The sequence below is a fragment of the Uloborus diversus genome, chromosome 9, assembly GCF_026930045.1.
Source record: "Uloborus diversus isolate 005 chromosome 9, Udiv.v.3.1, whole genome shotgun sequence".
In the NCBI taxonomy this organism is placed as follows: Eukaryota; Metazoa; Arthropoda; class Arachnida; order Araneae; family Uloboridae; genus Uloborus; species Uloborus diversus.
In genome coordinates this window covers 11457788-11473936 of record NC_072739.1, presented here as the reverse complement: position 1 = coordinate 11473936, position 16149 = coordinate 11457788, and positions in this window count along the sequence as shown.

Sequence of the window (16149 nt, the reverse complement as noted above, 5' to 3'; positions counted from 1 at the left end):
TTTGTCAGAATTGTTCCTGGGGCATTCCAAGGTATTTGAGACATAGGTGTGTCGTAACAAAACTTGTTAAAAGGTTAAAATTTTTATATATATTAAAAAAGCACATTCCAAAGGACACACATGTCATATTTTTTTCTTCATTTACTTCATATTATCCATGTAATCGCAATCAAAACATCAAAAATACAATTTTTAACGTTACGGACTCTACATTGAATTTTTCTTCAATAGTGCCTTGAACCGAATTCTAAGCCAAAACTGGTGCTTGGGACAAATAAAGTAAAGGATTATCTCTAATACATATAATAATTTTAATCAAAAAGAGCATTCGTTAAAAAATTATAAGTTGTGAAAATGGTGATTGTAGAGTCCGTAACAATAATTAGAAGAAAAGTTTTGTTAAAATTTTTATTTATGCATTTTATGTCACTAAATTGAATGTTTTCTAACTTCACCTATAGTATTACAATATCCTAAAATAAGTTTCATGATTATTTAAATTCGGTATTTTTAATTAATTTTCTAAATTTGGTTACGGACTCTACAAAACGTTACGGACTCTACATTTGGCAACCGTTTCAACACAGCTCTTTCTTTACCAAAATGTTTGAACAACCTGCACAAAAAAAAAAAAAAAAAAAAAGTAGCCCTTTAAAGGAAATTACAACTTATACTTTAAAAAAACTTTGACTTTCAGAAGAATTTTGACTGAACAAGTAAGTGTATAGGGGGAGTCAGGGCATATTGGTCTGGCTCTCTACTTTTCTTCTTTTTTTTTTTATCTCATTATAAATTTCAATTCGTAATTTTATTTTCTACCATGAGTTAAATATTTCTCACCATCCCAGAAAATTTTCAATTCATTACCTTTTTCCCCATTAATACTTTAAGAGAACTTTGTGAAGTGAACCAACCTGCCACAGTCCCGGTGTCCCCACATTACGAACTCAACTTCTATTACAATTTTAATGTTAAATATTATACATTATTTGTACCAAACAAATGTTTTATGATTAGAATCAAAAACCAAAGTTTAAAGATCAATATAATTAAAATTGACCAACATTTACTGTTACTCTTTTTCAACAATCAGCACAATTTGTGTTTTTAGCAACTTCACTATTGCTAATACTGGAGTATTGCTTTTTTAATTGTTCTAAAAGTTTTCGTGTGTTTTCTAAAAGTGAAGCAACATACCCCAGGTACTTGGTCTAAAAAAAGTTGTCCTGATTTTTTCCCTACAACAAAAAACAAACTGCTAATACTTAAGAGCTAAAAAAATTTATTTCAGCAGAGGAATTCAATTTATTGCTTCATTTTTCATGAAAACCATTTAAAAAAAATAAAGTTGCTTAGTTATGAGAGTTAATCAATTAAAAGTAGCACAGCCAAAATAACAGTTTCTGAAATTTGTTCGAAATAACTGTACAATATGATTTCATTATAGGAATTGTAGAACTATAGGCGCTACTTTTTGTTGGTCGTAAATTTAAAAAAAAAGGGTATTAAAATTATCAAGGCCGGTTTAACGAGTCCCAATTAACCCTATTATCTTAGGGGATGTTGACTGATCTTGTGATCCCGAATTTCAGTATATTTCCAGTGTGACATTTGAAAAATTTCCAGTATAAAATAGGAGTATATATTGTACAAAAAAAAAGAAAAAAATCACTTTCACGTTAAAATAAAGGAACAAAGTAAGGCATGTCAGATGCCATTTCGTACATTAATATTAGGGCCATTAAACAAAAATATAAGATCTTTCGTGCCATACATGACTGAGACTGATCATACGTTTAATTAATTAAATGCAATTATTTGAACCGGAAATGAATAAAATTTTGTTGCTTAAAAATATATGTGATTCCTGAAGCAAAAAATGTTGCCTTTTTAAATTAAATTAACAGAAAATTTAACTTAACTTTAAAAATGCAATTTAAAAAGTATTGGGTTAAAAACATTTTCTTCCTAACATGTCCCGCCCCCCCCCCCTCAAAAAAAAGTTATCCCGAAATTTCGACTTACCGAAGATGATCCGGTATTGATCACTTCAGATAACCAAGGTTCTACTATAAAAGTTGAATTGTTAGTGAAATTTGCATTAAAACCTATCTTTTCTAATATCAAATTCAAGACTGAAGAAATCAACATATCACTTGGTCTGTTCCAACAAGAGGCCACCTTCAATCTGGTAACCCCACCCCCACCCCTAGAGCTTGGGTGCACCTCTCCTAAATATCCCACAGACCCCCTCCCCCATAATATCAAAAACCTCTCCCTAAAAATGAGAAAAATACCTCTCAAAACACCCCCTAAAAAAACTTCAATGGCACAGTCTGCGGCATGCCCCTCCCCCCCCCCCAGGTGGGCACCCTTCACATATATGATGAAAAAATAGTCATAACAGTTGATTCTATCTTTGTAACTATTGAACAATGAGGTAGTATTGTTGTTGTTTACACTCTATAAACAATAATTCAAACTATACTCGAACGTGACAAATATGTAGAGTCCGTAACATGTTCATAATCGTGCAGTTCTTCAGTAAATAATTCCGTAAAAAATATTTTTTACCTTTTTAAAAAATATTTTGGTGTTTAAATGTATTATAGATAAACTGAGACATAGTGGAAAACCTTCATTAGGTAAGAGTAGTTATTACTTTCACAGAAAATTTGAAGATAGTTTAAGCAAAAATTTCCATGTCTTTTTAGCGTAGAGTCCGTAACATGCTATATATCTTCCTATATCTTTAGAAATTCAACACAAATCTAAACTTTTTTCAATGTTATGACATAACTACACATAGGACTAATCATTTACAAAAAGTTTAATTTTACTATTTGCACTAATCATGAGTAGGAGGCTAAAACATCCTTATGAAGTGTAGAGTCCGTAACAGCCAAATACCTTGGAATGCCCCTCCTGTCAGCCTTTAACGTGCGTAGATCTGCGTCAACTAGAAATCTGTTATCGTGAGTAAATTGTTTAATTTCCTTCATTTAGTAAAACCATTTTGATGTATAATTAATTTAATTACTGCCAGAATTAAATTTATTCCTGTCATCTATTCTTAAGGGCAGATTCCTCCTGTTAGCCATTAGCGTGCAAAGATGTGTTTCTAATGAACGCTATTGAAAATTGTACTGTAAAGCATTTTTGTTCCTTGAACAATTAGGAATATTTAGCAGCAAATTTAATTTTCTGCCAAAATTAACTTTCTTTCAGATATCAAGTCTTAAGTAAGGATTCTTTCTGTCTCCTGTGTAGTTGAGCATCAAATAACTTCATTCTGACATTTATTTATTTTTCCTGTTGCATAGTTGAAACTATTTAGGACCATTCTTCCGTCACATGTGGGACAAAAATACGCTTAAATTTCATTAACATTTCGTTATATCTCTTAATATTTTAATGAAACTGGGGTAAGCAATTTTTTTAATCTTTAAATTTGATACAAAGATACTTCTGAAACAATTTTGTTATTTAAATTAAAATTTATTTACATGCGTCACGTGCGTGACATCTGAAGTCAACCTCTGGTAACTTGCTTGTGGATAATCTAATATTTTTGCTCTATTAATACAGCAATGCTTAATACAGCAATGACGAAACAAACTGCAGATTTTGAAAGCTATGGTTCCAATGTAAAGGAAACAGATCTCATAAGTTTAGAAATAATTATTTAAACCATTGAAAAAAAAATGTCTATGCCTATTCCATTGAAAATGGTCATTTTGTCCCGCACGTGACGGTTTCTGTATTTCATAAAAAAGAAATAATTTTTGAAGAAAGTTTTGCTAAAGAAGTCACACATGCGTTTGTGATGTCTTAAGCAACAAAATTTTGTTCATTACCTTTTTAAATTATTTTTTATGAAATATATGAAGCGTCACGTGCAGGAAAAAATTACCGTTTTCCGTGGAATAGCCCTTTAACTGTTCAATTTCCCGGCAAAATATTTCCTTCAAAAATTAACTCTGTAAAGGTTCTTCCTGTTATGTCCCCTTCCCTTCAACCATCATATCTTGTCTTCTTGTTGAATATTCTCCCTATTAGCCTTCCCGGGTGTTCCAAAAATGAACATTTATTAATTTTCATATTCTTGGTGTCAGAAATCAGTATGCTGTTTAATTTACTGTCAAAATTCATGCATTTTAGGTATTATTCTTATCTAGCATTATAGATGTGTAACAAATAGGTGTTTATCATGAGTAAAATACTTATTTCCTAATCCGTACATAATTAAACTATTTAGCTGCTTAATTCATTACTTAAAATTATATGACAGATTTTTAATTTCTACTGAACTTTAACTTTGTCTAGCAACAAATGAAAGATTTTTGTAGTTTGCTAAGAGCTAAATTATTTAAGCATGAAACACTATTCTATTAAATAAGTAGGGCACCTGGTACATTTGTCAAACATGCTAACACTTATCTATACTACACTACAAGCTTAATGATGCAATAAAATATTCAAAATTAAACTTATTGATCACATTCAAATACTATCACACGCCTAACCAAAGAGACGCGGAAACGGGAAACACAATAGCACTATAACAATAGATAGTAGTAGAAGTGGAAAGTTTCCATTGGAAACAAGGACACAAGGCTGTTTTTAACGATTTGGCGTGCTTTGGCGATTTCCTGTTTCCAATTTGGCGATTGCCGATTCCTATAATCTGCTTCTTTCTTGTTTTCTTTCTGTAATTCGCAGACGCAGAGTTTCCAATTCCAGTTTCCTTTCCGAATTCGTCAATAAAATTATAAACTTGTGAAAATTTGATTGTTGTAGATGCTTAAGATTATGATTTCTAAATGAAAGCAAGGAAAATAATCTATTTCTAAAGTCAACCGTTGTAAGTATTCTAGAACGTTTATTGCTTGCGATAATATGTCAGGAATAAGTTTACTCTGTTTTTACTCATTGTGTTTTTCTACTCCGTGTTTTCACGAGTTTTAACTTCAAATGAAGCTGCAACAATGACCCTCTGCGCCTCTTTTAATGCTTCCTATTCGAACTTATCATTTATTTGTAGCATGCTGATCTTTTATTAGCCATTTAAGGGCTGTCCTTGAAAACATAAATCTGAAAAGGGGGCCAAGTTCGATCGAAATGAGGCTCGGGGTTATACGATGCCTCCGATAAAAGAGTTCAGATCAAACGGGTACCAAGCTCCATAGCAGTTTATCAAAGATGTTGTATTGTCTAATGTTCTTCAATTTATTTAGAAAATAATATTTTACTTTGATATCGGATTTTAAACTTGCGGCAAGTTATAGTCGTCAATAAATTATTTTCAAAACATTTGACTGCTCCAATCCTAAAGTAACTTGCCAAGTTTTAAATCCAACAGCAAAGAAGTAAAAAGCTTTTTTAAGTGAATTGAAGAACATTGGACAATACAAAATCTGTGAGGATGGATCTGCTATGGAACTTAAAATCTGTTTGGTCTGAGCTCTTTTGTTGGTGACATCGCATACCCTGAACCTCATTTCAATCAAACTTGGCACCCTTTTCACATTTATGTTTCGTTGGGATATCATTAATTTTTGAAAAGCTGAATGAAAGGTTATGTTCTTATTTAGACAATTGAATGTAAAAGCATGTACAAGTGCATGACTTTTTTTTTCCTACTCATACGGTGTACTGGTTTCTTTTTATTAGAAAGTTCAAAGATATTTTGATAATTGGGGGCTTGGTGCAAGCTTCAATTTTGTGGAATAATCGTTTGCTTTTGCCACTATCAGCCTAGGGCATGCATAGGGAGGGGGAAGAAAAGACACCTGTCGACCCAGGTCTGAGGCGAAAAGGGGCCCAAGATTTGTAAAATGTGAGGTGAAATATATGTAGGGAAGTAGGGGGGGGGATAACCTATAGGGAATAGCTGGTAAGCCTGGACTAAAGCAGAACTACATTGGCGCTCTTAGCTATAGCCCTGGCTTAGAGGCGGTAACTTACTGCTAAATACTCAAGCTTTGCCTTCAATTCATGAGTCAAACAGCAGCATGCTGCGGACACTTGCTGGTGAGGTAGCTTTACTCTTATCGACCAATTTGTTGGCCATCTCATCTTCAATGAGATGACATCTGCCTCCAGCTCGGTTGTTCACCATTTCAGACTGATAAGTTCTAACAAGAACGAAATTGTAGTCTCTGGATGTGATAACCGGGCTGTCTGGTATACTGCATGTATGCATGTAAATATTTAGATAGTTGAAAGCAAATTAATCAACTTCTTTGGTAATGCATAGAGGTTAAAAAGAAGAAAAAAGCCACTGTGATGGATTTTTATGATTTTTTTCGCAAACTCATTTTTTTTACAAGCACTCAGTTATAATGAGCAAATATTGTGGTCCCTTTGTGCTCATTTTTAGCGAGTTCGACTGTATTTACTTCTGTAGCATCTGCTTAAAAGAGTTGGATTAAAATCGGAGAAATGTTCATGTTTTCTAGTGTTTTTTTCCCCCAAAAATTTAACTGGAAAATTTTTCAGAGGTTCTGCCCCGTGTAAAAGTAGACCCCCTATCACTTACCTCATTTTTTGTACTAAGTTTCTCGACTTATACGCAAGCATATATACAGTAATTTAAATTTAATTTTCTTGTTAAATTCATCTAAACAGAGAAATTTTAAACAAAACTTCTGACTAAATTAGAAAATAAATCAATTCTCTAAACAATATAAATTGTGTAACTATATACATTTGAACATAAATTTTGTAATCAGCAAAAAATTTACACCTAAAATCATACATATGACTGTAAATTAATTATTACTTTAAGGGACTCAGAGTTTTCAATGATTCTTTTTTTGGTTAAATAATATTTGTGTTCATTCCATTTCTAACAAATGTATCAATTGCTATTTTTAGTTCATAATTTTGTTCCAATACTTCAAAAATTTTGATTATAAAAATAGCATTTTAGCATATTTAAAGGTTTTTTTTTTTTTTTTTTTTTGTCATTCATTTGTGTATTTATTTTTTACTTTTTTGGACAATTTAGAATGTAGATGAACAAAAATTTGATTTTTCCCATAACTATGTTTTGAAGTGGGTTAATTTGTATTTATTTTTAAAAAAAATTCGGAAAATAAATGTATATGGGTTGAAAGAAAGCATTGGAACTAATGTCATATACCCACCCTTGGCGACTTGTTCCGAACCATTGCTTCGCTCACTCGTCTGGTCAGTGCTAATTCTGTTTTAGCTACCAATTTGTTTGGCACTCTTGGCTTTCTTAAGAGGTTTTCTACCTCCAGCTCAGTCACTCCTATGCCGGGTTGATGAGTGCTAATAAGCACCAAACTGCAGTCCTCGGCTGAAATTGACTGAGCTGGTGGTGTATTTCATGTATTTCTTCTTCCTTAGCCCTGGCCATAGGGCAGTAACTCAGGGGCGTAGCTAGGGGGTGGGTTTCGGGGACAACCCCCCCCCTCCCCCCGAAACGTTAGTCTCAAAAAAAGAGAGAGAGAAAAAGAAGAGAGGGAACAAATCTGATATACCCCCCTCTTGGCGACTTTTTCCTGTTGGCGCCAAAAAAGCGTCGCCAAGAAAACTATGTATGACGTCATATGTCATACATCGTTCTTAGCGATGCTTTTTTCGCGCCAACAGGAAAAATTCAAATTATGTCATTAATTATTTAATGAAATTAATGCATTAATTTTTTTCCGTTGTTTCTCCGGGATACGAGCCCTCGGTCTCATAGTACTTTCGTAATGAGACCCCTGCCTCGGTCTCATTACGAAAGTACTATGAGACCTCGGGCTCGCCAGTTATCCCTCCGACTTTTAATATACATCACAGTCGGATATAAGTCACAGATCTCCTCCGTTCAGTATACAATAAAGTCACAGATTTTATGTGAAATTAACACCATTTTTGTGCTACAAAAATGCCAACCAGACCAAAATACAAACTACCAGAAACACACTAAAAACACAATAATTCAAAATATGTTCACTTACCTTTTTTACTTTTCTTTTACTTCCTCACGTGAGGCAGTGCACATATGTTCCGCTCTTAGGGAAATTATCCCATTTTTTATTATTATTACTTTACAAAAATTCATTAATTTTCATAACAGAATTACATCTAGAACATAACATTTCATTCTTAAGTAAACCAATTTCCCTTAAAAATTCTAAAAAAACCTCTTTATTTTCAATTAGTTTAAATATAAAAAATCTATTTAGGACTCCGGTACGTCCAAACGTTGGACGACCTGACGAAAAAGAAAAAGAAGATTCATTCAAAAATTTCAATTGATACTTTTGGACAACATCACAAACCGAACGTGCAAAAAGACAGACTTCGAGAAACTACTTTCCAGCGTTCAAGTTGCAAAACCAGGGTTGCCAAGTTATCGCCTTATTGGCGATTTTCGTATCGAGCGAAAAATTAAAATCTCGCCAAGAGGGGGGCATATCAGAGGAGAGCCGAAGAGAGAAGAGAAAGAAAAAAAAAGAAGAAAAAGAAAAAAATCAAAACGATTTTTTTCTGAGTAACAAAGGTCAAAAATTCTCTTTGCTTCCCCCCGCCCCCCCAATGCCATTGAAAATCTGCTCCATGTGTGACCCACTAACATAAAGACGCCTCCCTCTGCTGCGACAATTTTTTGATAATTGAGTGAAATTTGACACTTTGCTTTTTTGCTTTAGAATTGAGATTGATTTGTTAATAAATCCACGTATATGCAGCCTTTCTTTGTTATAGATTTTGCAAATTGTTAAATATGTTTAATTTTATGAGCCGCCCAGTGGGAATATTGTATACAATCAAATCTGTATATTTCGAATTTCACATTTAAGAAAAAATCGAGATAAAGAAGTTTTGAGATACGGGGCTTTAAGAAACTTTTTATAAAAATTTGAAATATTATGGTGAAAATTTGAAATCAATACTAAAGACAATATGGGCTCTTGATTAAAATTCCTCTTTATTAGTTTTGTTAGGTATTTATTCTATTATTACATTATTAAGTGCTTTATTGCGAGTTTAAGGAATCATTTTGACGGTAAAAGTAACTTTCAGCATATCTTTTTCAAGAAAACATCTTTTATTGCTTTTTGGTCCCAGATTTTTTTTTTTTTTTTTGGATTCATTATTTATACTCTTGAGGTAGGTTAGCAATTGCTGCAAATCTAACTTGGCCAGTATTCTACGGTTTTCCTTTTTTCATTACTTGAAAAAATCTTATACTTTCTTTTCACTCCTATCGTTTCGGTTTTCTAAGGAATCACAATTTTAAGAAAGAGAGCAACCAAAGAACAGTACTAATCCAGGTAACAGAGCGAAATGGCTTTTAACTTGAATGACCTTTAACCATGAACTTGAAATGTTCATCTTACATGTCAAACCTGTGAATATCACCCATATTTACTCTTCTTCCAAGAAAGTGCGCGAAACGACTGTCCTTTGGTTAATCTTCCTGGAAAGCTTATTCGTGGAACGCGTTTCTCCCTTTTTTCCACTGCCTCCTCAGCTCTTGAAGACAATTCCTCTGTTTCTGAGTTGAAGAAAATGTTTTTGTTTGCTTCTTTTTAAAGATCATTGGGCTTCAAAACCGAAAGTGATAGCATAATTGGAATTCGAGACGATAGAGGTTTTTGTTGGTCTGGTCTCGTGTGTGTCATAGATCATAGTCAAAACAACCTTTGCTAACCAGAGTATCCATTGCAATCACATTGATTTTTCAGTCAGTATTTACTACGTATTCCTTTGGAAATGTACAGTCTGTTTAAAATAGTACGTTCTAAGTGAAAGTTGTTGCATAATGAAGCGAGCAAAACCGATAACAAGCTTTTTTAAGCCCAAATAAAAATATTAAAATGACGAAAAGGATTACTCTAAAAAGAAAGTTAACGTCGTCTGTAGAAAACGAAGTACAGTCTGCAAAGCAGCATTAGATCCATCGGACCCTTCTGAAGGTAATTTTATTTTAATTCAAAAGAAAAACTGCGTAGCATTACATGAATAAAATGTTTAAAAACGAAATGAATCTAGATTATAACTGATGAAGTATGAAGTGAAAAGGGGGGGCGCTTGAAACCAGCGCGAGCACCGAGACCACAGGTTGTACTATCCCCGCTTAGGCTACTAAAGGAGCCCAGTAACAGAAATAATAGAGATTATTTATAAGTAACAGAGATTATTTCTGTTAGCTTGGTTCGCATTAAAAAGTAGAAAATAAAAAAGACTTCTGTTTATAGTACTCGAAAATTGCTGTTGCTCTCTCAAATAGATATTTATGTAAATTCTAAAGCAGCTAATAAAATTAAAAATAAAGACTTGAATGGAGAACAGATGGTATGCATTTGAGCGAATAACTTTCTACCGCCTATATTTCTTCCCTAACTTTTTTTATTCAAATTTTATTAACTGCTTTAGAATTAGCATAAATGTAAATACATAAAAAGCAACATATAAATACTAGCAAAAATACCCGGCGTTGCCTGGGTCAGAAGTAAATAAGAAACAACCGCTACTTCCTTTCATTTTCTGTTTTAACTGAAAGAACTCAAAACATATCACTTTGACGTGATTAAAAATCGAGCTTCTTCCTTACCCATTAAAGTAAAATAGCAATAAGTATAAAGAACAAACGAATATTCATTTAGAAACGAAAGCACAAATTTAAGCATATAAAAATTTGAAGAATTTCCAAAATATGAGCTAACAAAAACAAAGATCACTGAAAAAACTGTGCGCTTTATTTAATTAAATAGTACACACTCAAAAGGAAAAAAAAGCTCTGTACTATGCTTCTTTAAAGATGCAAAAAGTAGAGTTTTCAAGTGTTTAAACGTCTGCTCCGGAGAAGCCTTGATTCAAAAATTTCATTATGATTACTTTTATTATTGCTGTTGTTAGGCAACGAATTTTCGTAACAATGGGTTTTATATTCGCAACTTCAAAACTCAAATACGCTACCTTGCGGTGATTACCAATACTAAAGAAAAAGGTAAAACATTCCATTCCACGAGTTTTCTTTGGGGTAAATTTCTGGCTTTAAGCAGTTTGTGGTGTAATGTAATTTCAGAAGAATAAAAAAGAAAGCTTCGCACAAATACGATGAAAAAGTACTGTCATTCACTAAACGTCAAAGCAAGTTATAAGTTATGGCATTTGTTTGTTTCACCTTTTTTCATCCGCCATTAGACAGTGGCTGCTGCGCCCTCTATAATTTATTGGAGTTGCGAATTTAATTATTAAATGGGGAAATGATATGAAATTTACTGTTTTCCACCATAACTTTTTACAACTAAGTTTTTCAGGAATAAATTACAGCCTAAGTTGCTCCCTCATAATGTATCTATCTATGGTGAAAAAATGGTTAAAATCCGTCCAGTAATTTTGAAGTTTACCCCGGACATCCGGTCAGAGATTATCCCTTTATGTATAAAGATGAGGTTGCAATTCCTAAGAAAGCAATGTCATGCTTGCTCCAGAGAGGCCTTGTTTCAAAATTTACATTATGATTACTTTTAATATTGCTGTTGTTAGGCAACGAATTTTCGAAACAATGGGTTTAATCTTTAATCATTTATTGCGGAAATTACATGACATTTACTGTTTTCGATCACGACCTTCTTAAACTAAGTTTTTTTAGCGATAAATTATAGCCTAAGTTGTTCCCCGATTATGTAGATATCTATGGTGAAAAAATGGTTAAAATCCCTCCAGTAGTTTTGAAGTTTACCCCGGACATCCGGACAGAGATTAGCCCTTTATGTATAATGATAACGATATGAAAAGCAATTTCATTTTTTGCTGGTTATAATTAAAGAAGTCTTTTTTTTAATTTATTTCATACTTTTATAGCTAACCAAGTTGGGTAAAAATAGTCTTTATAGTCTGACCACCAATGAGATTGAAAGTCAAACATCCAGTTTACAGGCGGAAATAGAAGTATCTATTAGCTTTCAGGGATGCCAGCTTTTGTAGCTGTGTGTTAGCCTCTAACTTAAGCAGTCATACTGAAATGAACGGCACACGCTCATCAGATATGTGATTTAACCTTGATTTGGATAGACTGGTTTTGACAAGACGTTGCTAGAAAATTTCATTTTAAATCAAATGGAGGGAAAAGAAAAAAAAGTTAAATTTTCCAGAACATTAAAAAAAAAAAAATCTTTGCTTTTGTTTTGTTTGACACAAGTATCGGAATTGGAGCACCCCATTCCAAAGTATGTAAGATTCACCTCCCTCTTATTTTTTTTAATACTAAAAAAATGTGTATATATATATATATATAAATATATATATAAAGAAATACCCCCCCCCCCCAAAAGTCAGGTCTAGCTACGTCTCTGCAGTAACTTACTGGATAAAAACTAAAAATAAAAGTTAATTCATGTTTTCTGTATACACGTTGTGCATATGTGTCGGAATAAATACACAAACATATTATTATAAATATTTATCTATCGCTACATGAAGATTCTTTTTTCATCTAGAGAAACCTAACCCTATTTCAACACTATTATTAAGTCTTAATTTATGCGGAAGGTAACCACTGCATAAAACGAGGGTCTACTGTAGTTACAAAGAGCAAAATAACTGGAAAAAAAAAGTTGTGTTATCAAAGTTGGGCTGAGGGTATCACCACGTAAACTAAGGAAATGATCCTTAATATTTCATTCAGTTTTACGTACTATCTAAACTATTTGTTTTTTTACTCTGTATACTTTCATTCAGTGTGCTATAGTAATGTTTGCTGAAAATTGCCTTTATTTATTGTTAACAAACGTGTTTATCATAGATTCTTGTAGAAGGTATACTTCAAAAAAAAAAATATTTTGGAAAAGCGATTAATTGGCAAAAGTTAGTTAATTGTAAATAATCCGCAAAGTAGCCAATTAATCGCCGCATCCCTAATATGTACACTACTGGGCAAAAGTATTGTAAGCTTGAGAAGAATAGCTTTTTATACAAATACAAATACAAAAGTGACGACCAGCAACAGGCTCTGGGCCCAGCTAGACTGGTCCTAGTCAATTTACAATCCCCAGTGAAGATCAATGGCCCTCTTAAAACTGTCTACTCCTTTTCTCATTACCACCTCTTCCGGTAAGCTGTTCCAAGGTTCCACTACCTTGCTAAAATAATAATTTTTCCTAATATCCATGTTAGCCTGAGATTTAAATAGCTTAAAACAATGACCCCTTGTCCTGTTTTCAGTGCTAAACTTTAGCCCCGTAACATCTTTCATTTTAATAAATTTAAACAGCTGAATCATGTCCCCTCGGTCTCTTCTTTGCTCAAGACTGTACATTTTTAGCCTTCTAAGCCTGGAATCATAATCTAAGTGGGAAAGTCCACTTATTAGCCTTGTAGCCCGCCTTTGAACCCTTTCCAATACATTAATGTCTTTCTTAAGATAAGGAGACCAAAACTGAACAGCATACTCCAAATGGGGTCTTACCAAACTTCTATATAAGGGCAGAACTTCTTTAGATTCATTTGAAATAGATCTATTGATAAACCCAAGCATCTTATTGGCTTTGTTGCTAGCAATGCTGCACTGTTGGCTAAACTTTAAATCCTGACTTATTAAGACCCCCAGATCAGTAACTTTGTCTGCCTGACTATTGACTGAACCTTGCAAATAATAACTTGTACACTTATTTCCATGCCCTAAATGTAGCACTTAACATTTCCCAACATTAACAGCCATACCCCATTTATCAGCCCACTCCGTAATATGATCTAGATCCTCTTGCAGCTGATTTGCTTGTTCTTCATTTTCTACAGTCCCCATAACTTTGACATCATCAGCAAAACAATTCATGTTCCCAGAAATATTTTTGTGAATATCGTTCATAAAGACAATGAACAAAACAGGCCCTAACACTGATCCTTGAGGAACCCCGCTTAAGACCTCACTCCAATTAGAATAATTTCCCCTTACAACTACTCTTTGTTTCCTTCCGGTCAGCCAGTTTTTTACCCAAATGAAAGTTTTCCCTCCTATTCCTTCCTATATCAGCTAAATTGCTAAGTAGAGCAACATGCGGTACCTTATCGAAAGCTTTTTGAAACTCAATGTAAACAACATCTACAGGCTGCTTATTGTCCAAAGCCATGGTAACTTTGTCATAGAATTGTAATAAATTAGTTGCATAAGAATTACCTTTCCTGAAACCGTACTGAAAACTAGTCAATAGATTATTAGTCTGTAGAAAATTTACTATCTTAATTTTCATCAATGTTTCAAAAATTTTGCAAACCACCGAAGTTAGACTCACAGGTCTATAATTTCCCGCACTCCCTTTAGACCCTTTCTTGAAGAGCTGTGTAATGTTAGCCAGCTTCCAGTCCTCTGGCACTGTCCCCGAATTATAAGAAGCATTGAAAATGTTTGCGATTACATCTGCTAATTCCTCTGCACATTCAACTAAAATTTTCGGATAAATATTATCTGGCCCTGCAGCCTTAGTCTCTTAATTTTTTTTCAAATGAAGTAAAACGTCATCCCTGGAAAATACATGTCCTCAAGCTGTACTATAGCTTGTGTCTTGTTGGTGTCAACTGTTGAGATACAGTTATCGTTAAAAACACTCGAAAAAAAGTTATTAAGAACATTAGCAATATCACTATCGTCCTGAATTAAAATTCCGTGCTCATCAACCAGTGGCCCAATATGACTATTTCGAACTTTCCCCGAATTAGCGTCAAGTAATGATTTTGTCAAGCATTAGACCTCTCCTAAAGATTTTTTCTTTTTTTGCAATTCAATTGACACTTTTTTAGATCAAAATGTTCAATTAGCTTAAAAGCAAGTTATGATTAAGTATTGTGCACTAGTAATTATTTAATTTCATTAAAAAAATGTATGAGAACAACAGGGGTGCCCACAAGGGGGATTATGGTGTAAGTTGCACCATCAAAAAAAATTTTTTTAGGGGTGGGGGATTTTTTAATTTATTTATTTAAATTGTTTTATTATTTAATTTAAATTATTTATTTTATTTTGTTCTGTTTACATTTTATTTCATTCATTTATTTAGTTTGTGTGTGTATGTTATTGGCGTAGCACAGAACCTTTCTAATAAGAATAATATTAATATTTATAAATTAATAAATAAAAATATTTTTATTATAAAAATAAAAAAGAGAGCTAAAAATAAAAAAGTAAAAATAGGTTGAGAAAAATTTAGGGGGGGGGGGAATTTGTGCCATTGAACTTGGGGGGGGGGCACCCCAGGAGAACAATGTTCCAGGTTAAAAGAAATCGGAAGCCATTTCAGCTCCCCTCAAGCAAAATGAAATACAGCAATTTCAAATTACTTTGAGTGGAAAAATAAACTGGGAATTGAAACCAAACAACAGGGTTTTGAGGAGGCCTCTCGTTTGATTACTGTCATCGCTGTTTTAGGCACAGAATCCACAACGTTTTGGTACACTTCTTTCATTATTTCATGGTGCCAAACTTTGCTTATTATTTCCTTAAACTTCTTTTGCATTTTAAAAAATCAGTTTGGTTTCAAAAGCACCTACTATTTTTATTGTCTTATCTTAGAAAAATGCTACATTTCTCTAACTTGCAATATTTTTGACCAGTATAGTGTATGTATTTTGTATAGTTCTATTATAATAGGTTTCTACAATAATTTCTTCTAAAGCTTTTGTTAAAATCATGTTTAGTTTTTTGCTGTGAGTATCTACACCATTTTTTCCTTCTTAATTTAGCACCATGACTGCCCCACTATCAGAAGAAGAATTCCAGCGAATGCAGATGCAGCTGTTAGAACTTCGTACAAAAAATTATACATTAGGAGAGAAGAACGTGAAAATTCAAACTGAATTACTGCAGAATAATGCATTATTAGATGATCTTCGAAAAGAACTTGCTAAATCTCAAAAGATAATCTCGAGAAGTAAAAATGCCAAGGAAGTTGAAAAGCTTATTCAAGAAAATGAGACTCTTCAATCCAAACTTCAAATTCAGGAGGATGAATTTCGTCTGCAGAATGAAACTTTAATGCACGAAATTTCCTCCTTAGTTTCTGCCAATGATGAGTTTAAAAAAGAGTTAGAATTAGTCAAGTCGCAACAATTGTCCGTTGAAACCCAAGGGAATAACATCAGGCTGGAAGCAGAAAATGCAGCCCTTAAAAAATTGTTAGCTTCATTGGA